The 25,448-nt window shown below is 40.2% G+C and overlaps 1 protein-coding gene across 1 annotated transcript in view; it reads left to right on the top strand.

Moving 5' to 3' along the window:
• The window catches only part of MALRD1 (MAM and LDL receptor class A domain containing 1), a 640,413-nt gene that overhangs the window by 415,234 nt on the left and 199,731 nt on the right, over positions 1 to 25,448 (top strand). The window lies entirely within an intron of this gene.

Below are 25,448 nucleotides of genomic sequence, written 5' to 3'. Positions count from 1 at the left end.
AAGTATTTTGTTACATGAATCAGACAAATTTATATCAAAACTGCAGATTTAGTTCACTAGTTTTTATTAAAATGTCTGACATGTGTAATATTTGGTAAATGCAGTTCTCTGTAAATCAGCCGGTTAAAACAGACTTAGTTTTCATCATTATAAACTTATCTTTATTTTTAAAATTCAAATAAATGTGTAAATACACCTTCCATGACAGCTATCTCACATCTAAATATAATAATTGCTAAATATAAATATCCCATATTCTTTATGTCTTTTTAAAAATATTCAGGTTTAATCTCCTAGAAAATAATATTTGTCATTTTAGCAGCACTGTCCCACACACACTCTGCAAGTGAAGGCTAAGTATTTTAGCATTCAAAGCTTGCTATCAATAAAAATGTTTCCAAATTTAAGTTGAGAAAAAAGAAGTCGGGCTATACTGAAACACCTGCTTCTAGAACAGTGCCTAACACTCAGTAGATAATCAATACACACACACACACACACACACACACACACACACACACACACACACACACACAATAGAAGCCCAGTGCACAAAATTTGTGCACTGGGGAGGTGTCCCAGGCCTCTCGCAGTCCGGGAGCCCTCGGGGGATGTCTGACTGATGACTTAGGTTCACTCCCCATCCTCAGCGCTACCATGGAGATGGGAGAGGCTCCCACCACTGCTGCTGGGCTCACCAGCCATGAGCCCGGCTCAGGGCTTCTGGCTAAGCAGTGCTCCCCCTGCGGGAGCACACTGACCACCAGGGGGCAGCTCTTGCATTGAACAACTGCCCTCTGGTGTTCAGTGCAAGTCATAGTGACCGGTCATTCTGTAGATCGGTCAATTTGTATATAAGCCTTTTATTATATAGGATGTACATATACATGTAAACATATATATATATTTTTTAATTGTGATAAAATACACAGAACATAAAATTTACCATCTCAATCATTTTAAAGTATATAGTTTCGTAGCATTGTTGGGCAACCATTCGTACATTGTTGGGCAACCTTCACCAACATCTGTCCAAGAACTCTTTTCACCTTGCAAAACTGAAATTCTCTATCCATTAAACTATATTTCCTGAACCCCTAAACCTTAGCAACTACCATTTCACTTGCTGTGTCTATGAATTTGATTATTCTAGATACCTCATATAAGTGGAATCATACAATATTTGTCCTTTTGTGACTAGCTTACTTCACTTAGCACAATATCCTCAAAGTTCATCCATGTTGTAGCATATATAAGAATTCCCTTTTAGAATATCAGGACACAAAGAACTGCAGCCTTTATAAACCTTAGGAAAAATGAGCTTAGTGGGCTACCCCCTTTGAGACCCCCTCCCCATGTGGGAGTCTGTGGTTGTTTCCAATAAATTTCCACCTTTCCATAAAAAATAAAGAATTCCCTTTTAAGCCTTGTACGTATAGACCACATTTTGTTTATTCATTCATCTGCCAATGGACACTTGGGTGACTTCCACCTTTTGGCTATTGTAATAATACTGCTATGAACATTGGTGTACAAATACCTGTTGAGTCCATGTTACCAATTCTTTTTGGTATATGTGCCAAATTAGAATTGCTGGATCATATGATAATTCTGTTTTTAAGTTCTTTAGGGCATTCCTACTTCTCATATCCACACCAAAGCTTTTCTATGTTTTATTGTTGTTGTGTTTGTTTGGTTTTTGGTTTTTATTATTGTTGTTGTTTTATAGTAGCATCCTAATAGGGGAGAGGTGGCATCTCATTTGGTTTCGATTTGCATTTTCCCAATTGGCATTAGTGATGATAAACATCTTTTCACATGCTTATGAGCCATTTGTATATCTTCTCTGAAGAAATGTATTTTGAAGTCATTTGCACATTTTTAATTGGGTTGTTTGTGTGTTTTTGTGCTGTTGAGTTTTAAGCCAATCTTTTTAAAATCAGTATAGAGATGACTATGAGCAATGAAGCCACCCTTTGTTTTGTCATTGAGCAGCTACATCAGGAAATATAAATATATAGGTAAATATGAATATGTAAATATTTCTAAATATACCTCATTTCTATTGTAAGTTCAAATATACTTGTGTAAAACTGTCCAAACTCAGCAGTCTCCTCTTTGCTCACTATAAGCTCAGTGATAACATAATTTTCTTTGTCCTAAGGAATAGCTTTTTTTTTGTTAATCTACCATAATTTTTGATACAACCTGTTGAACAACAGTTTCTGCCATCATAGACATTCATCAATAGCAGTGATGTCATTATAGGGAATCAGTTTTCTGAGGTGTTGAAATGAACATTTAACATGTAGCTACTAATAGTACATCAGCTACTGTCATTTTTCTAATGATGTGTATCTTTCTCTATCTTTCACTATGAGCAATGCTAATTTGTACCAAACCTCCAAAGACAACTTTGATGAGAGTTTTAAAATATCAAATTTCTTTACATTTGCACTTTTATCTTTAGTTTTCTTAATAAAAAAATTAGGTTTGTTTTAAGTGATTAATGTGTTGGTAGTAAATAACATTGTGTGATAAATAGTTTCATGTTATTTTTTACTTCAGTCTCACAAAGCTCTCTTTCTAGATAAATCATTCTTTGAAAATAGTCAAATATAAAGACTAGAGGCCCGCTGCATGAAATTCGTGCACTGGGGGGGCGGGGGGGGAGTGTGTCCCTCAGCCCAGCCTGCACCCTCACCAATCTGGGACCCCTCAGGGCATGTCCAACTACCATTTAGGCCCGATCCCTGTGGAATTGGGCCTAAACGGCAGTCGGACATCACTCTCACAATCCAGGACTACTGGCTCCTAACTGCTCACCTGCCTGCCTGCCTGATTGCCCCTAACCGCTCCCCTGCCAGCCCGATCACCCCCAACTGCCCTCCCCTGCCAACCTGGTTCCCCCCAACTTCCCTCCCATGCAGGCCTAGTCACCCCCAACTGCCCATCCCTGCCAGCCCAATTGCCCCCCAATTGCCCTCCCCTGCTGGCCTGTTCACACACAACTGCCATCCCCTGCCAGTCATCTTGTGGCAGCTATCTTGTGATGACATGGGGGCAGCCATCTTGTGATGACATGGGTGCAACCATCTTGTGACCACATTAGGGCAGCCATCTTGTGGCCACATGGGGGTGGCCATCTTGTGCAAGGGCATGACAGTCAATTTGAATATTACCTCTTTATTATATAGGGTGTGAGACTTTAAATGAGGTACTGCCACAACTTGCCCATGCATATTTTTGAATGTTGAATAAATGGAAAGATGCGAAGCTCTTTTACTCCCTGGAAAATAGGGAGTATGGTTGTGAAATGTACAAAGGAGAGCCAGGCTGATCATAGATGCATTCTCAGGCACGTCGATCTTAGGAAGCTTCATATTTGAAAACGGTGAGCTAGAAATTGATTTCCTTAAAACTATATGCCTTTATCTTCCTTGCAGGATCTTTATATTCTCTTCAATGTACCCTTAACTCAGCCTGAAGATTGCTGATATATGATTAGTTCATTCTTCCTTTTCCAACATGCATGCCAAGTCTGCCAAAAATCAAATTTCTAAACACATGAGATCCAGTTCTAGGTCTTCCATTATGTTTCCATGGTGTATTAGTCTATGTCTTTGCCATTCCACACCATTTTATTTATTATAATTTATCAAGATATTTAGATAAGTTTTGTTATCTAAGTTATATAGTCTCTTGATTTTGATCTTCTTTCTCAGGAGTGTCTTGGTTCTTATTAGCCTTTTGTTATTGCCTATAAATTTGAGATCTAGGTGATGTATATTTCATGTCCACCACTTCTGATAGGCAGGCTTATTTCTCATTTACTTTAATGCAGCAGGTATAAATCTATAGATTTCAGTTTTGTGTGGAAGCCTCCAATAAATTTCATGTCCTGGGTGGGGCCTGAGCCAATGAAGTTATCTGTAGATTTCAACAGATATTTCTTGTTGGCCGAATTAATTTTATTTCTGGCTTTGAATAGTCTTAAATTTAAAATATATTTTAATATTTTATTACACATTGTAGATGCTTCCTCTCAAATGAGGTGATTTAATTCTCATCCTGCCAAAAATGGAAGTAATAAATGTTTCTTTTATCCATAATATTTAAAAATGTAAAGTATATAATTAACAAGAGGTGTTTTATAATGTTTTACTAGAGGCCCAGTGCACGAAATTTGTGCAGTAGGGTGGGCGATGTCCCTCAGGCAGCCTGCACCCTCTCCAATCCAGGACCCCTTGGGGGATGTCCGGCCTACACCGGCAGTCGGGCATTCCTCTCACAATCCTGGACCACTGGTTCCTAATCTCTCACCTGCGTGCTTGCCTGGTCACCCCTAATGCACCCCCCCTTGCCAGCCTGATCGCACCTCACTGTCTCTGTGTGCCGGCCTGATTGCCCCTAACTGTCCCCCCCCCTGCTGGCCTGGTCGCTCCTAACTGCCTCCCCCCTGCCAGCCTGGTCACCCCTTACTGCCCCCCTGACGGCCTGGTCACCCCCAACTGCTCCCCTCTGCCGGCCTGGTCACCCCTAACTCCTCCTGCCTGCTGGCCTAGTCACCCCTCACTGCCCCCGTGCCAGCCTAATCACCCCCAACTGCCCCCCCTGCCTGCCTGGTCACTCCCAACTGCCCCCCTCCTGCTAGCCTGGTTGTAGGCAGCCATCTTGTGAGGGTTAATTTGCATATTACCTCTTTATTATATAGGACTAGTGGCCCGGTGCACGAAATTCGTGCACATTAAAAGGGAATTAATTAGAGGAAATATTTTAATATTGCTATTTGCCCTCTCTATATAATAAAAGTGTGAGAGATAAAAGGAAATGAGTACAGTGTATATGAAAATAATACACAATTTTATTAATAAAGAATAACAAAATGATATAACAATAACAAACTTATAATATAAAAACAACATTGATGCAAATAATGACTGATAAAGTGATTAAACTTATTCTAATATCTCCCTGTATAGCACATTAAGTGTGAAAACACTTTCAGAGTGCTTGATTAATTTCCCTTGAGATAAAGTATTTACAACTTTAACTTTAACGTCACATGCTCTTCGAACTCGAGAGAAAGCAACATATAACTGACCATGTGCGAAAACGGGTTCAGGTAGGAATATTCCTACTCTGTCTAGAGTTTGTCCTTGTGATTTATTAATAGTCATCGCAAATGCTGGCATCACAGGAAACTGTCGTCGAATCAATTTAAATGGGAGGCCAGTGTCAGATGGGGACAAATCAATTCTTGGAATCAGAACAACCTCTCCCTCTGCAGATCCTGTTAATACTTCAGCTTCAATAATGTTAGGTCGTAATCTTTTGATAATAAATCTGGTACCATTACAAAGACCCCATTTACTATTAAGATTTCTCAATAGCATGATGATTGCACCCACTTTCAATTTTAATTTATGGCACGGCATTCCTGAAGGAGTAATACTATTTAGAAATTCAATGGGAAAATTTTCCTTTTCAGCATCATCTGTTGAGTCAATGGAATCATCACTCAAATATGTGTGAAAATCTCCATCAAGTATATCCAAAATTTCTTCATTTAATTTTTGAACGTGCTCATTTTTTGGACAAAGAATCGCACGTTTAGATATATTTTTAATATTATCTATAGATATACTATTTCCAAAGGTGGCTTCAATAATAGATCCATTACAAATCATTTCATGGGGAATTTCAATAATATCCATTCCTAAATGAAAACTGCTATCAAGTTTGCCATCTCCAAGTTTTACTAACCATTCACTATAAGCAGAATCCTCTGATCTCATATTTGTTGTAAGAGACAACTTTCTGAAACATCCCCAAACATCACAGTACTTTAAACTTGTTTGTACTATGGCTGATCGCATAGCATGTGGCACAATACTGAGACATTGTCGAAAATCTCCCCCAAGAAGGAGAACTTTCCCACCAAATGCAACATTCAAATTCATAATTTCTCTTAGTAATCTGTCTATGGTGTTTATAGCATGACTGGATGCCATGGTGCATTCATCAATAATAAGAAGTTGGGCCTTTTTAATGGTTTTAGCAACTTCGCTCTTTATATCGAGTCTAGAAATTGAAGTTTCATTTAATGGAATTGGTAATTTATATTGGGAATGAAAGGTTCTTCCACCATTAAGTAAATTTGCAGCAATTCCTGTAGATGCTGTGGGTAAAACAGTACCACCACGACCTCTAATATAATGTATTAAAACTTTATACAGATATGTTTTTCCACTACCACCTGGACCATCCAAGAAAAAGCATTTGGGGTGTACAGTTTGATCTTCAATGGCTGAAGTTATAGTCTGAAAGGCTGCCAACTGTTCATCATTCAGAGAATTTATCAAAACTTCTGCCTGTTGTCGTTCGTACGATTCATCACATGTATTTGTATTCATTAATAAAGGATAGTCCGGAAGTTTGAAATGTGAACATTTCATTCCATGCAATGTGAATACCTCTTGAATTTCTTTAAGGGCATGCATTTCACAGTTCACACAGGTACCTTCTCTTCGGTGCAATTTCCAACAGAAATCTTCAATAAAATGAGATTTATTCTCATCCCATAATTTGTCTGCAGCAGAAGGACATCCAAACACACATATGTATGCAAAAAGTTGCCGTAGTTGTTTGGGCATATTAAGGACGATTGCATCGTCAATCGTATCTTTCCAGATAGTGTCGTCAAGTAATAATCCTCGGTGTTTAGCAGCTTCATGAAATGTATCATAAGTTACACCTCCTACAGTTCGCAGATCCTCAAAACTTATCGCACCTTTTACATGCAGAAGCAAAAGTCTAAGGTAATATCGTTCTGGTTCTCTAAAGCTCACAGTGAACAGTCTACCTAATACTTTATTCCCACCCTTTCGGCGTTTTGTCCACAAAGAATTATTAAACACATAATGCTGTGGAATCTCCCAATAATAATAATTACGTGCATCAGAGTCTTCTCTATTCAATAAGAACCAAGCCATCAAAGTTGAGTTATGTCTTTTAGCCCTATCTAAAACTTCAGCAAAATCATCAGCATGAAAATACAAATTCTGATCATTTGGCAAATGAATAGCTAATCTTGTGATTGCATGAGATTGGTCATGCATTCGCATTGCAAAAAGTCTCCAAACAGCCTCAGGAGCGCTCACATACCTGGAGTCAATGAAGTCTTGTACTTCATCATGATTGATAATATTTTTTTCAGAAATTTGAATATTTGCACAATCGTGCCCTTTATAGATGTATTTAAATAGATATTTGACACTTTTAATTGATGCACAGACTTCAACATTTATATGACAGTTATATTTAAGGCACAAATATGGATTATAAGGGACAATCCAAGTGTTATCGACAACTTTATTTCCAATAGACATGGTGCTACCAGATCTTCGTTTGTATTTGGGATATCCATCAATATTTCCAATGGTCACATTTTGAAATTCTTTCGGATATCCCTTTGAACATTTTCCATTTTCCATACATGGACTATTTGGATTTTGTATTCCACATGGTCCATGTACCATATTTGATTTTACAATTTGAAAAAGTCGAGGACACTGGTCCTCATCTGGAATTTCTGCCTTAACTATACGGTCAATGTCATCTTCCGTTCGTAATTTGGACTCACTATCTAATATCAATAATATGTGAGCGTGAGGCAGTCCTCGTTTCTGAAATTCAATGACATGAATCTTAGCTATTACTTTGCCAAATAATTGGAATTTGCATACATCATTTAAAAGAGAGTTCAGCTTAATATTAAAAACTCTGGCTACCAAGTCAGGTCTGTTTTCAACTTTTTGCCAGCGTTGTAGATTGTTTGTAATATCTGCCCATTTAGGGTTGCATGTCATGGTTATAAATAAATCGGGCTTGCCATACTTCGTTACAATTGCCATAGCATCCTGATATCGCTGCTGCATATTTCTGGGACTACCCTCAAAAGATGATGGGAGTATTATCATTTTACCAATCGGTACATTGTCATTTTCAGATCTAGATTTGAGATAATCCATCAAACCACTATATTTTTCAACTCTCAACTTAGATTGGTTTGCTTTAATGAAATTTATCCGATTTGCTTCCATTTTTGAATATGAATCCACAATAAACTGTTGAGTTAATTTTCCTGCATTTAAAATAGGATTGAACGTGTCCCTCACAGAGAGATGAAATCCATAATACTGCATTTGTGTGACTCGTGTCCTTACATTTTGTCTAGTATTATTGTTGTGTACACTGTTGTCTTTGAGTCTTAATGCAATATCTGTTCCCCATCCTTTTTCACCATGTGGAAAAAGAATAGGATATGTCATTGCATCTAATGTAGGAAACAGGATACTGATTTGTTTCATTTTAGTGGCACTTGGATTATTGGGATCTGGTTTACAATGAATGAGCAAGTCCCTTTCAAAAGGAGGTTCTCCATCTTGGTTTCTGAATATGACAGCAACCTCGGTTACACGGGGAGAATTATATCTACCTGGGTCACTGTTACGATCATATTTAATTGCCATAGTTACTTCTGTGGGAGCAATACCTTTTGCTGCTGCTTCAGATTGGGCTTCCTTTTCTACCTCATGTAGCATCTTGTACGATTTTGTTAATTCATTTATTTCGTGCATGAGGTTACTGATGTTGATCATGAGTCTTTCTGAGCAGCCCTGGTTCTCGGGAATTGCTAATCGTTTACTTGTAGCTTCAGCTGTATCCAAAATATAGAGTTGAGCAAACTTCCGAGAAACACCATCCGAAGGATGTAAAGTTCCAGTCTGGTGATAAACTTGTCCGTGTGTTCTAAAACAGTATGGCCCATACCCTGATGGCGATGCAATATTTGCACCCATGGAAGCAAAAGCAAAAGAACTATTTATGGATCGAATATTTTCCATGAAATTTTTACTGTCAGAATCTTCGTTTGTCATTAATCTTTTTAAATATGCTGGGTATTCTGGAAAATGTATATCATTTGGACAGACTTTCCCTTTGCTACAACATCGAGTAAATTTCCCATCGGATGGTTTTTCATCAGAGAAATTTAGTGATAGGCAAAATTCACATCTAACAGTCATTCCACCACAACTGTGTTCGATAATTGCATCCTCATATACTCCAATATTGCTGAGAAGGCAGTTCCTACCAATGTTGCTAGTACTTGTTGATGACTGTTCTCTAGACCTCTGTCTTCGCCACCGCCTTCTTTCAACTTCATAGGCACGTTGGTCTTTAGACATTTTCTGTCGAAGATGCCGGTGTTTTTCGGCTTCAGAACGACGTTTTTCCAATAGCTGCTCTTCAGATACATTCTGTCGCAGGCGTCGCCTTCTTTCAAGATCAGACGCCCTTTGCTCTTCAGACATTTTCTGTCGATAACGTCGGCATCTTTCTGCTGCAGAGCTACGTTGTATCAACAGTTTTTCTTTGGACATAGTCCCACCTCTCTACTGCCACGGTCTGAGATACAGGTGAATGAGTCTTAACTGTCAGGCCTTTGAGCTGTGTGACCAACGGCTGATTCTGGCCGTTTCTGTGGGGGTGGGACTTCCTCCTACCATTTGTCAATTATCACAGCTGAAATGCGGAAGCTGGGGCTCCAGAGGGAGCAAAGCCCTCTAAGCTGCCAGCTTTCTCCCTCTGCTCGAGCCCACAGGCGGGCCTTGGCAGAAGTTGCCCAGGTCCTCTCGGCTTGGACCCCACCAGCAGTGTGCAGTACTGCCACATGCCGCCAGCCTGGGTCCGAGAACCAGGCAAGCACCAGCCTAGGGCTTTGCCCCCGCTGCTTGCCCGGGCCCCCATTGTAGCTTGGAACAGGCAGGCAGTGTGATGGCGGCTTGGATCAGGGCAGTGGCTAGGGTGCTGACCCATGCTGCCTGCCAGGGTCCCCAATCTGGGCGTGGCTTGGGTTCCACCTGAGATGGCCGGTGCTGGAGGGCTTGCCTGGAGCCATCGCCTGCCAGTCGGAGTGATCAGGGCTGGTTTGGGTTCCTCCTCCCTCTGCTGGCTCTGCAGGGCTGGGTCCCCGATCGCGATCCGGGCGTGGCTTGGGTTCCGCCTGAGATGGCCGGCGCTGGAGGGCTTGGCTGGAGCCATCGCCTGCCAGTCCTGGTCCGATCGGGGTGTGGCTTGGCTTCCTCCTCCCTCTGCTGGCTCTGCAGGGCTTGGCTGGAGCCAGTCCGGGTCCCCGACCGCGATCCGGGCGTTGCTTGGCTTGGCTCGCTGAGGCGGCGGGCACTGGAGGGCTTGGCTGGAGCCATCGCCTGCCAGTCCGAGTGATCAGGGTGTGGCTTGGGTTCCTCCTCCCTCTGCTGGCTCTGCGGGGCTTGGCTGGAGCCAGTGTGGGTCCCCCATCGCGATCGGGGCATTGCTTGGCGTGGCTCGCTGAGGCGGCGGGCACTGGAGGGCTTGGCTGGAGCCATCGCCTGCCAGTCCGAGTGATCAGGGCGTGGCTTGGGTTCCGCCTGAGACGGCCGGCACTGGAGGGCTTGGCTGGAGCCAGCGCCTGCCAGTCCGGGTCCGATCGGGGCGTGGCTTGGGTTCCTCCTCCCTCTGCTGGCTCTGCAGGGCTTGGCTGGAGCCAGTCCGGGTCCCCGATCGCGATCGGGGCTTGGCTTGGGTTCCGCCTGAGATGGCCGGCGCTGGAGGGCTTGGCAGGAGCCATCGCCTGCCAGTCCGGGTCCGATCAGGGCGTGGCTTGGGTTCCTCCTCCCTCTGCTGGCTCTACGGGGCTTGGCTGGAGCCAGTGTGGGTCCCCCATCGGGGCGTTGCTTGGCGTGGCTCGCTGAGGCGGTGGGCACTGGAGGGCTTGGCTGGAGCCATCGCCTGCCAGTCTGAGTCCCATCGGGGCGTGGCTTGGGTTCCTCCTCCCTCTGCTGGCTCTGCAGGGCTTGGCTGGAGCCAGTCCTAGTCCCTGATCGCGGCGTGGCTCGGGTTCCGCCTGAGATGGCCGGCGCTGGAGGGCTTGGCAGGAGCCATCACCTGCCAGTCCGGGTCCGATGGGGGCGTGGCTTGGCTTCCTCCTCCCTCTGCTGGCTCTAAAGGGCTGGGTCCCCGATCGCGATCGGGGCGTGGCTTGGGTTCCTCCTGAGATGGCCAGCGATGGAGGGCTTGGCAGGAGCCATCGCCTGCCAGTCCCGGTCCAATCGGGGCGTGGCTTGGGTTCCTCCTCCCTCTGCTGGCTCTGCAGGGCTTGGCTGGAGCCAGTTCGGTCCCCGATGGCAATCAGGGCGTGGCTTGGGTTCCGCCTGAGACGGCCGGCGCTGGAGGGCTTGGCTGGAGCCATCACCTGCCAGTCCCGGTCCGATCGGGGCGTGGCTTGGCTTCCTCCTCCCTCTGCTGGCTCTGCAGGGCTTGGCTGGAGCCAGTCCTGGTCCCCGATCTTGGCTTGGCTCGGGTTCCGCCTGAGGCGGCGGGCACTGGAGGGCTTGGCTGGCGCCATCGCCTGCCAGTCTGAGTCTGATCGGGGCATGGCTTGGGTTCCTCCTCCCTCTGCTGGCTCTGCAGGGCTTGGCTGGAGCCAGTCCGGGTCCCCGATCGGGGCGTGGCTTGGGTTCCGCCTGAGGCTGCGGGCGCTGGAGGGCTTGGCTGGAGCCAGTCCTGGTCCTCGATCTTGGTGTGGCTTGGGTTCCGCCTGAGATGGCCGGTGCTGGAAGGCTTGGCTGGAGCCATCGCCTGCCAGTCCGGTCCGATGGGGCGTGGCTTGGGTTCCTCCTCCCTCTGCTGGCTCTGCGGGGCTTGGCTGGAGCCAGTGCCGTCCCTGATCGCGAATGGGCGTTGCTTGGGTTCCGCCTGAGATGGCCGGTGCTGGAGGGCTTGGCTGGAGCCAGCGTCTGCCAGTCCCAGCTCCCGCCTCCGATTTCAGGGGGTCCACTCATGCACCAGGCCAAAAACCCCCTTTGGGGGCTTTTGGCCTGGAACCCCGCCGACACCCAGCTCTCTGCAATCCGTGGCAGGAGTTCAGCTCAGGGAGCCTATGTATGGAAATTACCCGCCATCTTAGTCTGGTTCATTTGCATACTCGCTCTGATTGGCTGGTGGGCGTGGCTTGGCTGGTGGGTGTGGCTGGTGGGCGTGGCTTAGGCGTAGCGAAGGTGCGGTCAATTTGCATATTACTGCTTTATTATATAGGATAATATGTATTTTGGAAAATTATACCATCATTTTTTAAATGTTTAGCCACTTAAAATGTATATGTTCTCCCAAGATGTCAACCCTGCTTTATTCTTTAGGACATAGTGTGTGATTAGGAGAGGTTATTTTTAAAATAATTTGTAAAACATATTAAGCAACTTAAATATTATGTTGAGTTTGACTGTGAATCCAATGACTTTCCAGATGTTTCCAATCTAGAAATATGCCAAGACCTCCACTTTTAAATCTTTTAACTATTTTCAAATTTCCTTAAATGTATAAATCACACACTTTATAGTTACATTCTTTCATAACCATTCTGATTGGAAAGCAATATCTTAGAGGTTATTGGTGATAGGCATTGGAATCATTATCTTAGTTTGAATTTTAACTTCACTGTTTCTCAGCTGTGTGACCTGGGACAAGTTATGTAACCACTCCATACCTCTTCTATACAAATTGAATTATTGTAAAAATCTTTTGATTTAATCCTTGCAAAATGATTAAACAAGTATCAAGCCCATTATAAGTCAATAATTAATATTACCAATTAATGCTGACATTTTCTAACTATATTTACAAGTAAATTACTATATAAAGTAGTATTCATGTTTTCTCAAAGCAGTGATTTTTGGTAGAAAGAATGCTGGCCTGGGATAAATGCAGGAAGAACTAGGACTTTCAACTTCTATAAATCAAGGAGTTTATCAATTTTATATATTTTATCTTAGCTAAGTCTTATAAGAACCCATTTTATAAATAAAGAAACTAAGACTCTGAGAGGGCAAGTAGTCAAGATTCAAGGGAAAAAATGGAAAAACTATCATTAACAGTGATACTGGACACTAACAGGGTCTGAGGCCACCTGTGACTACTTGACCCAAATTAAGCACAGACAGGATTGTATCATATATGAGCATTTATTCAAATAATGCCGGCAGTATGGGAGAGCAGCAGGTCATCCTGAAAATTCTGCTCTGCCCCCTGCCAGCTGGCTGATTATATCAGGGTGAGGAAGAAAGCTATGTGCAGCTATGAGTGTAGCAGGGAAAAGGAGAGGGGAGGGTCTGCAGTCTGATCTTCAGGAGCTCAAAGCCCAATAACAAGGTGGTTAACCTTCTATGACATTGCGATCAGCTCAGCCCAGTCCTGGGACCAGAGCATGGTCAGCATTCCTGAGGCAAACTCCCCAAGGGGTAAGGATCTAGGCATAACAACCAAATCAAAGCATGTCATATCCTTGGTCTGTTTTTAAAATGTATTTTCTGAGTAATGAACACATCCAGGCTCTGAGGTGTCTTGTCTTTTACAGCCCTGTTTCATCCTCCACTTTCCCAGGGTCTGTAAGAAAACCTCCTATCTATAGTTACAAGGTGAATAATCATTAAACAACTGTGGTTCTATTCTTATTACCATGTGCCGAACCCCTATCAATAGAACATGTACTAAGTGTCAAGTATGTACTGGTAACTCAGCATACATTATCTCACTTAATGTTTACACAGCTGTTATTTACATGGGAACTTTACTGTCTCCACTTGTCAGATCAGGAATCAGAGCCTAAAAAATGATTAATTAATTTAACCAAAACACACAAAATGTTACGGATTTTACTCAAAAAGATTTTAAGATTTTGTAAAAAAACTATTTTAAATTTTCTTTGTTGGACCTAAGCTATTTGCTAACAAATATAAAGTACATCTAAATATTTATCCTTAGTCCCAGTTTCAATAATAACCTCCAGTCCATAGTAAACCTATTAAAATCTGAAGATTTGAATGAAATGCTAAATAGAAAATACAGTGCAGATTAATTTTTTATACATCTCACAAAATAGAGAGTTCGTTGGAAAGGGTCAATGATAATATTCTATTGTGGTTAGATTTGTGTTTATTTTATGCAAAAAATCATAACTTGATCATTGTTTGACCCTGAAATTTGCACATAAGTTTAAAATTATGTAACAGTGTCCTGTTGTGACCTTACTACATAAATAGTAGACAAGTTGGACGAATTAAAAAGTCTGAATCAGATTGTTCAGCATGTCAAAAGCTCTTCATCTTCATTAACGCTCATTAATGGGATCACCATCAGAGAGGTTCCAGAACCTTATATTTTAAGGAAGGCTATACATTTCCTTGAACATGGATGGGATTGTTCTCCTTTATTACACATATCATTGATTATTATTGCAGCCCTTCTACTTCTAGAGCGGGGCCAACTTAGATCAATAATAAATGTAGTTATCAGCTTATATCCTTTTAGTGCATGCACCAACTTTTTCAAACTTACTAGTAAATAAATCAAGGTCATTTTTGGTTAAAGATTCTGGGATCTTTAATTGAAGATCAGAGAACTGAAGAAACAATTGTGCAAGCCAGCCTTGGGAAGCATAAGCTCCAAGGACCTAAGCAACAGGGGCTCATGGAAATTTGTTCCAGTGAAGTGCCCAGTAGACACCTATGCCCCCAATCCTGCCATTTGTGTGTGTCTTGGTACAACATTCAGTCTCAATAGGAATAATCCCGTTGGCCTTTCTTTAACGAGTTGTCTATCCTGTGATAAAGCAGCCATGTTAGTACCACCATGAGATTCTTGGTAATGAGCATGAGAGGGTCCTATGCTGTCTCCCTCCTGCTACACTCCTTCCCGGTTGGCAAGGGGTCTGTCCCTGAGCCTAAGTTCTTTACCTAATTATTTTTTATAAATTTTGTACACAAAAAAGTGTAATGGTTTTGTTTTTTTCAAGTTATTCCCACACCTTATTTCTACGGGATCAATGCTAGTAAACTCTTCAGCTTTATGTAACTCTTGATGTCTTCTTTCCAGTGCAAATATACATGCTGGAGTGGGGATATGTATAGTGTGAGACAGTCTACAAGAGTAATTTTTAACTCTTTAAAGTCCAAAAATGTTAACAGAATTTATTTCTTACATATTACCTCATAAGACAAATGTGGTTTTGGAAGTTTTGAATAGCTGAAAATTATAATCGTAGGTTACTTGTTAACAGCATTTTTGTACTTGCATTTATATTAAAAAAAAAACACGGAAAAATTTCAGTGAATTAATGAAGAAAGTGTTTTCAGATAATATCTAATATTTTATAGAATTTTAGAGGGAAAAGACCTAACAATCCAGAGTGTTTAAATGATTTTATTTCAAGTTATTTTGGGGTTTTACAAATATAGAAATAAGGCGTATTGACTATCAATTTAGTGATTAACCTATCATTCCATAATGGTTGTAAGAGAAATAGAAATAAGCAAACATAATTGCTGACTTGATTGGTAAGATATAAAAATTGTAGTTTTCAATGTGGTCAAAATGAATAAACTATTTATTACATGTTATGTAATTAGTGCATCAGTGGGGTCCCTTGGCCTGGCCTGTGGGGATTGAGCCAAAACCAGCTCTCCAACATTCCCCGAGGGGTCCCGGATTGTGAGAGGGCACAGGCCAGGCTGAGGGACCCTAGAGGTGCATGATCAGGGCTGGGGAGGGACTGCAGGAGGGCTCCAGGGCATGTCCGGCCCATCTTGCCCAGTCCAGATCTGCCAGACCCCAGCAGCAAGCTAACCTATCAGTTGGAGCGTCTGCTCCCTGGTAGTCAGTGCACGTCATAGCGACTGGTTGAATGGTCGAACAGTTGGACACTTAGCATATTAGGCTTTGATTATATAGGATATTTTGAACTGATATTTTGAAGCAAATGCTTCAGTATAAATTTTATGCAAAAGTTCCTGCACAGCCCTCACCAGTATGGCTCAGTTGGTTGGAGCATCATCCCACACACCAAAAGGTGGCAGGTTCGATTCCTGGTCAGGGCACACACCCAGGTTGTGGGTTCCATCCCTGGTCCTTGGGGTGTGCACAGGATGCAACTGATCAATGTTTTTCTCTTACATCAATGTTTCTCATGTTTCTCTCTCTGTCTTTATCCCTTCCTATCTCTAATATCAATGGAAAATATATATTTGGGTGAGGATTAAAAAAAAAGTTACCTGAGCAAAGGAAAAGGCAATAGTATTCTGAGACAAATGTAATTAAATACGTAATTAAATCTGCTTCCTTTGTCATTCCCTATCAGATGTCTATGACATTGGTGCTTTAATGTACAACTCTCCTCTTATACCACACTCCACTGGAGTGAAGATAAATTTTGAGCAAAGTGTGTATTTCTTCTTAATATAGCAATTAAAAAATTTTACTTTGATCTAAACACGTGACATATTCCATCCATCATGGGTCTTTTTTAAGTCCAAGCTGGAATCTAGCATGTAAACAAATATTTTTAATGATTGGGCCACTTGTAATGATGATTATAATTTTCCTAAGTATTTTTTTTCTTTCCTTACAATTTTATGTAGCATACCAAATTCATCTTCCTCAAAGTGATCTTCCTTTATTATCTTAACTGGAGGCCCATGGGGAGTGGGCCTAAGCCGTCAGTTGGACATCTTTAGTGCTGCCACAGAGACGGGAGAGGCTCTACCACATCACTGTGCTCACCAGCCATGAGCCCAGCTTCTGGCTGAGCAGTGCTCCCCCTGTGGGAGCTCACTGACCACCAGGGGGCAGCTCCTGCATTGAGCGTCTACCCCCTAGTGGTCAGTGGGCATCACAGCAACCGGATGTTCTGCCATTCGGTCTATTTGCCTATTACCCTTTTATTATATAGGATATTCTATGTTGCCTTGACCCATTTCTCTTCAGATTGTCTTTACTTTCTGCCTCATGTCATCACACACCATTGAGCATCCTTGTCCATGTAGCAACCAATAAATTACATCATTAGCTGTGTTTATATGGACTATCAAACTCACAGAATATATTACATCTCAGAAATTATATTAGGCAGTGATAATAATTACCACACAGCCCATTTATCCTCTGAACAGTTTTCAGTAGTTGACAGTTCTTTTATAATTATTTTTAACTGCAAGATTTTGTAGGAATGATTTAACCCAATGCATTTTAAACTTGCTAAATGCACTTCTCAGTTCTTAGTACTCTTAGCATGCTTTTAATTCATTTTAAGTTTAAATAGCCAACTATTCTGATTGCAATGGTCAAGTCCAGTTTACCGATTTTAAACACAGTTCAGCAAATATTACTTTATCACCTGAAAGGAGTCTGGGCTCTGTGCTATGTTTTAGGGGTATAGCAATAAATATAAAACAGTTACTTCCTTTAAGGATTTTTCTGTACTTTTTTCAGAATAAGCATGATTATTTTCTCCATTATATAGTCAATCAATGCAACAGAAAATGTATCATGGTGCTGTATTTTAATACATCTGTTATCATTGAGATTATCAAGGGCACTGAGTTTTGTTGTTGATTTATTATTTCCTCTGCCTTCTTCCTTGGCCTTCTAAAATTGTGTGTGTTTTGTTTTTGTTTTATATAAACCTTTAAACCAATTACTGGTATTTGTTTTATATAAACCTTTAAACCAATTACTGGTATTAAACCTTTAAACCAATTACTGGTATATACCAATTACTGGTATATATAGCCTAGGGTTGAGCAATCTGTTGCCCTTAAAATATGTGAAATTTGAGCATGTCTTGTAAATAGCCAGCCATCTCCACCACATGGAATGAGAAGTATGAAGGCATAAAAACATGAATAAAGGCAAAATTGGTGAAAAAAATGTGTATCTGTGGACCATATAGAGATGGGTACTGTGAAGTTTATTGTGAGGCAAGAAGTAGGGAAAGATAAAGTAGGAGGCAAAAAGAAAAGACAGTGTATGCATCTTTGGTCATGTTTAGTGTGTCTAATATGTTACAGAGAAATCCAGTGGAAGATGTATAAGTGTATAAACTCAGGAAAAGTTACAGATCGGGATGTAGCTATTGGGTCATCAGCCCCCCAGTTGGTAGATACAACCAGGACAGTAAATATGATGCCCGAGGAAGAGCAAAGGAAAATGAGTCAGGGTCACAATGTGCTCCACAGGCATTTAAATGTCCATATTGGACCGGGAGCCCAGAGAAGAGAAGGACGGTTAAGAGGCAGCAGAACAGCAGGAATATGATGCCAAACACCTAAGGGCCTTAAGGGTTACAAAAGGGAAGACATTTTTGGCATATCAGAAGCAGCAGTAAAGTCCAGAATGGAAATGGTTGCTATGTCTTTTTTAAATGGTAGTTAAAAACTACCATTTAAAAGTCAAGTAATTGAGCAAGTTATCTTCTGGTGGAGGGTTGGGAATTGAAAAGAGCTGAGGAGTTGATGAGGACTTCTGAAACATTAAACCGTTAATAACATTTCTTCATGCACAGAAGTGTGTGCTCTTTGTCAGTTAAATCAGTTGAGTTTTGTTGTTGATGTTGTTTTATTTTCTTATTATTTCCTCTGCCTTCTTCCTGGGCCTTCTAAAATTGTATGTGTTTTGTTTTTGTTTTATATAAATCTTTAAACCAATTACTGATATATATATCTTAGGGTTGAGCAATCTGTTGCCCTTAAAATATGTGAAAAATCACAAAGAAAAAACTAAATACTTAAACTATGTCCAGATATAAAAATTTAAAGATAAAAAACTGGGTTTCATTCATTAAAAGAGAGGTTTGTACATATAATTTTCTTTCAGACAAATATAGACACAGTTTGTAGTCACCTTTTTTGTCTAAAAACATGAAAAGTTGATCTTTATGATATTTTCCACTTAGCAGGCACCTTGCCTCTGATTTTTTATATTTTCCGAAACTCTTGCTGTACACTGACACGGTCCAGTGCCTCCAGTAACACTTCAGATAATGTGACACACTGAGCTCTGCGGTCACTGAGATCACTGAGGTTACAGTTTCAGATGTGTTGCTATCAATTGTCTGATATGTGCACTGACCTTAAAACTTAGCAATTTTTCTAACATAAGACAGATTTAAGTGTTCATGGTGAATGGAAAATATGAAACACTGTTATTTTCTAAACATTTGAAAATACTTGTTGTGTGATATTGAGTCTTCTGCAGTATTGAGATTTCCTTTTATGTGCAAACTTGCCCCTGATGTTTCTAGAACAAGAGAGTACTCAAGCGAAATAAGAAGTTCATCTGTGAAGGAAGATTTGAGGTGCATAATCTTTTCCAAAACATCTATTCTTGAGCCTATTTCCCTTTCAGTATCCAAAATGTTTCTCTTCCTTCAAATAAATCTGAATCTTCCATATATTCAATGTGGTCAAATTTTCTTCATAAGGAAGCTAAGAAGAATGGAAGAAAATTCATATAGGAACTGCTTCCTCTCAGTTGATCGTCTGGCCTATTTTATTAATTGGCTGAATGACTGAGATGATAGGCACTTTAAAGTCCATCAACTGAATAAATGTATTAAATATTTATTAACATAACTATAAACTTGAGCTACTTTTTATTGTCCTCTGACAGCCAGCCATAAATATCTTCAATTATTGCACAACATATACCATCTTAATGATAAGTTTTCATCAGCAGATTATGAATTATTTGAAGGTAAGAACTATCATAATATCCACCAGGGTGTCTGACAATTGCTTACTATATGTTTCTAGGATGAATAATTAAAGATTCTAAATAGATGACATCACTAGATGTAAGCATATAGTCTTTTGTATGGAAAACTATTGATCAATGTTTTCATTTAGAGATCAATATTATATGACTTACCTAAGGTTGCAGCTTTTATAAGAATGGTGTGGCTCAGTTGGTTGGACCACGCACTGAAAGTTTATTGTGTTTGATTCCTAAGGGCACATGTCTAGGCTCTGGGTTCAATCCCCTGTGAAGGCATGTATGAGAGGCAATAGATGAATGTTTATCATATATTGATCTCTCTTTCTCTCTCTCTCAAATCAGTAAAACATATTCTCAAGTGAGGATTTAAAAAAAAAGAATGGGAGTTCAAAATCATTATATTGGTCCACATCTTTTATTTGGACTGCCCATTTGCAATCAGTATTTACTGTCCATTATTAGCAGCTTTAACTAGAGAAAAACTTTTACTTAGAATGCTAAAACTTCTGAGATATACCTATAATAAAAAAACTATCCAGGGATAATTTATCAAATTAAAATAGACAAATTACAAAGAAATTTCATACATTATCAAGTAAAAAGAAACCCTGGTTTTGGAAAAGTTTCCTCTTCTAACCACTACAAATACATCTTAATGTTTCTCTTGCTCTGAGTACACTCAGATACTTACATATATTTACTTTTATATGAACACAAAATAAAGAGAGATTTCTTTAAACAAAGATCTACTATTGGAAAAAAGTTCAAGTGTCATAAAATTTACATTAAATAAGGAGCATTATTTGGAGAAAATTGTTTTCTTTAGCTTTCTTGTGGTTATTTTTAGAATTCATAATATTTTGACAGATTTTAAATATTAAATTTATATTGAAAGTTAGGCTATAGAATAATTGACAAAATCATATAATAAGATACTATTTCTACTCACTGAAAACATAAAAATATGTCTAAAGCACTTATTAATACTCTAAACTGAAATTTAAAGAAGAAAATATATACTAGACCCAGAACCAAAGGAGAAGAATCAAAATATAGATCACAGGTGGAAGCTAACTTCCCAGTGGCCTAAATGATGTGGGGACTGAATTTCCTAATCCTGTATGAGAAGAGGAGATCTAGGCATGACTCTTTTCATACAGCTTAGTCTTTTTAGGTCAGGCTCAAAGAAATGTGATGGTTTTTTCCAGGGGCTTGTGCAAAAGTGAAGTAAATACAAACAAATAAGATAGGAGCTACGAGCCCCAAAACAAAACCCTAAACTTGTGTCACACCACATATAGGATAGTATGTCATGTGAAAATAAGAATTCCAAAACAGAAAATATTGATCATTTTCCATAATTGAAAAATTGCATGACTCTTTAAGTTATCAGAGCATAGAAAAAAAATGGCACCTCGGTAGCAAGGAGCAACCTGGTACCCAGATCTTGTTTTCTAAGGGCATTCTCCAGTGAAGGAAACCAGTGCTCCAAATGGCTGATGACTGACTCTAGAACTGGGTCAGGAAATATATGTTAACCCTGAGCAACTTACAGTGCTAGAAAATCAGGTTGTATCCAAAAGAAATGACTACATTGATGAGGTATGTCAAAAGGACACGGGAACTAACTTAAAGAGCTTCTCCTGGGCAAAACTGGAATAATGGAAGCAATAAAATAAAGTAGCATGAATCCTGTGTATAAAACTACTTAAATTCAAATAGAAATTTATAGTCAAGGACATCTTTTTTTAAATTTCTTTATTGATTAAGATATCACATATTTGTCCTCATCTCCCCATTCCCATCCCACACCCCTCCCCACACATGCCCCCACCCCCCTGTTGTCCTTAACCGCTAGTTAGGCTCATATGCTTGCACACAAGTCCTTTGGTTGATCTCTCCCCTTTACCCCCACCCTCCCCTACCCTCCCTCTGAGGCCCGACAGTTTGATCCATGCCTCCTTGTTTCTGGGTCTGTTCTTGTTCATCAGTCTATGTTGTTCATTATTTCCCCTAGATGAGTGAGATCATGTGCTATTAGAAATACACTTATAAGAACCGAAAATGAGACAAGCAATAATGGTTATGGTGACAGGCAAATGAATCAGTCTGTAGTGAGTTTCTTTCTGGGCCAACAGTTCTTTTGAGACCCAATTTCAATGTCCAACAGTTCTTTATGTGTACATGTCAGCACTGACATTACAGTTCTGGATGGTGGACAAATGGTGGTAATGCAGGTCCGACTCTCTCTGGTTTGGTCCTGGGCAACCTGCAGTGATGCACAGCTGCTAACTGCTAGTATGGGAAGGCCACGTCAGCGTCTTCCATCTCTGGACTGCTTCTCTTCTGTCTTCATGGCTGGAGTAGTCCTGTCAATTCCTCTCTGTTGCTGGAATCCACATGGTCTCCGAGTTGTTTTCTGAAAATATACAAACATGTTCTCGACCAAAAGTTAATAAAGGAATATTTTCTGTAAATTTGACTTGGGATCCTATTTCATTTTTTGCCCAAATGATTTTCCTCTGGCTTGTTTTGACACCTTGTGTGTTTTTCATGGGTGCCTTGCTTTTAGCCTTATAATTAATTTTCTGAAGTATTAATTTTCTAGATGTAATTTGCTTACAGGATATTTTTCCTTACATGATATTCTTCTACTATCCCCTCCTTTTTTTATTTAAATGTTATGAGGCTTTTGAAAATTTTATAATGTAGTCTTGATGGCTTTTAAATTTTAATTTTTTGCACTATAATATTACTGTTTTAGGTTCATTACATGGTGCACAATTTTATCATGAGATGAAGTACCAATAAAAATTTTAGTTAACACTTTAGGAACACCTTTTTGTCCAGTACAATTAATTTTTCTAGAATATTTGCTTGTTTCAACTAGCCAATTTAAATTTGCCTGAAAACTTGACTACTATTTTACTGTCAAATTTATTACTCTAACAACAATCTTATTTTACCCTGTAAATATTAGTGGAAAGGATTATTTGCCTTCTTGAGTAGGCCCTGAGCATTCCTGGTGGTAGGCTGGAATTAGATATCAAAAACCCACTTCCCTACACCGTGGCTACACGACAACTCAAATAATTCTTGTTGCAGTGAGAGGGAAGCTGCTGTCGGCCAAGTCTCTGTCGGTCACCTGGGTCATGATCTGAGCTGGGCATGGGAAGCACGAAGCAGCCATGTGGGCAGGAGACCTCCCTCAGAAGGGGCTAGGATTCAGGCCCCTGAAATGTTGGGGGGGTGAGGTTCTGTGCCCCACCTCTGTTGACCCCCAAGTTTTCTCCTGATGGCCCCACTGCGACTGTGCCTGTCTTAGGTTGTTCCTTCCTTGAGGAATCTTACCCGTCTCTGGCTAACCAGCCATCCTCCGGGGCCAAGCAGGGTGACGTGAGATTCAGTTTTGTCTCCTTGGTAGCCTATGCCCCCGTGGCCTCCATGCCCAGCACCTGCCTTGGGATCCCCTCGCCTGCTGGCGGGGCCCCAGCACTGATCACATATCTTCGGGAACCCGGGTTTCTTCTCCAGGGAGGGTTCAGTTTGCCCCACTGGGCGAGAGACAGATCCATGGCACCAGTCATCACGAGACTTAAGCCTCGGCATGAACAGAGAGCTCATGCAACAGCTGTGAGCAATTGAATTGTGAGAAGAGGGTCTCTCTTGGCCTAAAGGGTAAGAGGGACCAATATAGAGTGCTCAGGTGCCCTCCCAGGAGGCCCTCTACACAATGAAAGGGATTAAATCCTTACATGTGTCAAGGACATCTTTACTGTAAATTCTGTTTCAAAGCAGAATAAAGCCAGCTTTCAATTGATGTCACATTCAGGATGGTGACAGTTTGTTCAAATGCATGTGAATTAACCCTATATATATACTTCATGCTATCATTGGATTAAATATTCATTTCTTATGGCTACATAATTTTTCAGGCCTTTCCTTTCTAGGATTCTTCAGCCTATCTTGCTTTAGTTTTAGGTCTTTATGTCTCGTCAATCTTTTATGTTTTATTTTTATTTTTTGGTGAAAGTAAATAATTTAGTTTTTTTCATATGCCATATTCTGCCAGCCAGATTATCTTCATCTCTCTAACATGAGCTCCAAATTCTTTCCATCATTGCATCATTAACTATAGAATATTTGGGATTATCTTTTATTTCTTATATTTAACAACTTTATCAAATCTATAGAGTGCATCATATTGACTGGATGAAGAAATTGAAACTGGCTGAACAGGCATAAACATTATCACTCAAATAATCTAATTTTTCTATTTATCATGATGTTTTTGCTAACTGCAATCTGATTGACTATATTCTTGTCTTAAGGATCTACTTTTCTTAGAATTGTAGGCTTTCTAATATATATATACATATTTTAGTATAATTCACATACAATAGGGATTCTAGCAGTTGCTTGGTTTACTGAAATTCAAAGCACTGACTTGATTTCTCTTCATGTCTTTGTTATTCTATACTGTTAGGGAAATAATCAATATTTAGAGATATAACCTATTTTAGTCAAATTTTTAAAAAACTAAAAATCCTATTATTTAGATTATGCGTTAAGACATTTCCTCTGTGGAGTATGAAATAATCTCCAATGCATATATTTGCATACTAAATAATGTCTACATGTTGCTCTGGATAAGTGTAAATTTTCTCTAGTGTTTATTAAAATTATTTGGGAAAGATTCTAAACTAGCCAATGAACCTGACTGTAAGTTCTTCATTTTAGTGATGTCCCTAGTTGAAATATTTGCTATTGTCTTAGATGCTTTTTCTTCAATCTTCATATTTGGACTACATGTTACTGTTAAAGTATTTCTGCAAATTATTCAAGTTTTAGCTGTTGTGTGTGGGGATGATTCAAAGGATATGAAAATGCACTTTTATCAAATCTATGGAGTTTTACCATTTTCCTTTATGGAAATACTGCCTAACCTTGAGTAACTTACCTTACCTCAGGCACACCAGACTGAACTTATAGTCTATGTATCAAAAGAATTTCTGAGCTTTATTTAATTTGTTGATTTTGATAAAAATAGTTTTATATCTTTAATGTGTATCACTTTGAAGCTGTGAAAATTATCATTAGACTTCATATCAGTTCAAGGGATATTCAATTATGTGACTTGCTTTGAAAATCCTGTCAATTCACTTTTCTTTTAGATGAAACTATTGTACTGTACCTTCAATTATTATAACCAGCATTTATGAAGCACAAAGTACGTAGTAGATGCCATGTTAAATCCAAGAGAATACTGCTAAGGGGCTTGGAGTCTGAAGGGACAGACAGGCATGTAAACTGCTCTTATATGAGGTGCTGAGTATTTAATATAGAAATAAAAGGGGTCTTCAGTGGCATAAAACAGGGGGTGTCCAACCAGGAAGCTGGATGATCAAGAGAAAGGCAAGACAAGGGTAGAGAGAGGAGTTGTTTCCTTGAGTCTTGAGGTTGAGGAGACCAGCAGAAGCACAAGAGAGAATGGTCAGTGTAGGTAAAGGAAACTGCATATGAACACATGGGAAAGTAAAGAACAAATGACATGTTTGTGAAACCTTATATTGCAGGTGCTTATGAGAAGAGTTGCAAAACAATGAGAATTAAAAACTAAGTTGGTACCAAAAAACAAAAGATTTGTTTAGAAGTTTGGGTTTATATAATAGCTAATGGTCAGCCTTTGACTAATTAAAGGATATTTTGAAATTACCATCTATATAACTTGCTGAACAATGGAGGTAGGACTGAAGAGGGGAAGTTGTGTAGACATCTACCTTGGACAACTATTAAAATCA

This window comes from Eptesicus fuscus, chromosome 2, assembly GCF_027574615.1.
Source record: "Eptesicus fuscus isolate TK198812 chromosome 2, DD_ASM_mEF_20220401, whole genome shotgun sequence".
Taxonomy (NCBI): Eukaryota; Metazoa; Chordata; class Mammalia; order Chiroptera; family Vespertilionidae; genus Eptesicus; species Eptesicus fuscus.
This window is presented reverse-complemented; position numbering and strand designations above follow the sequence as displayed.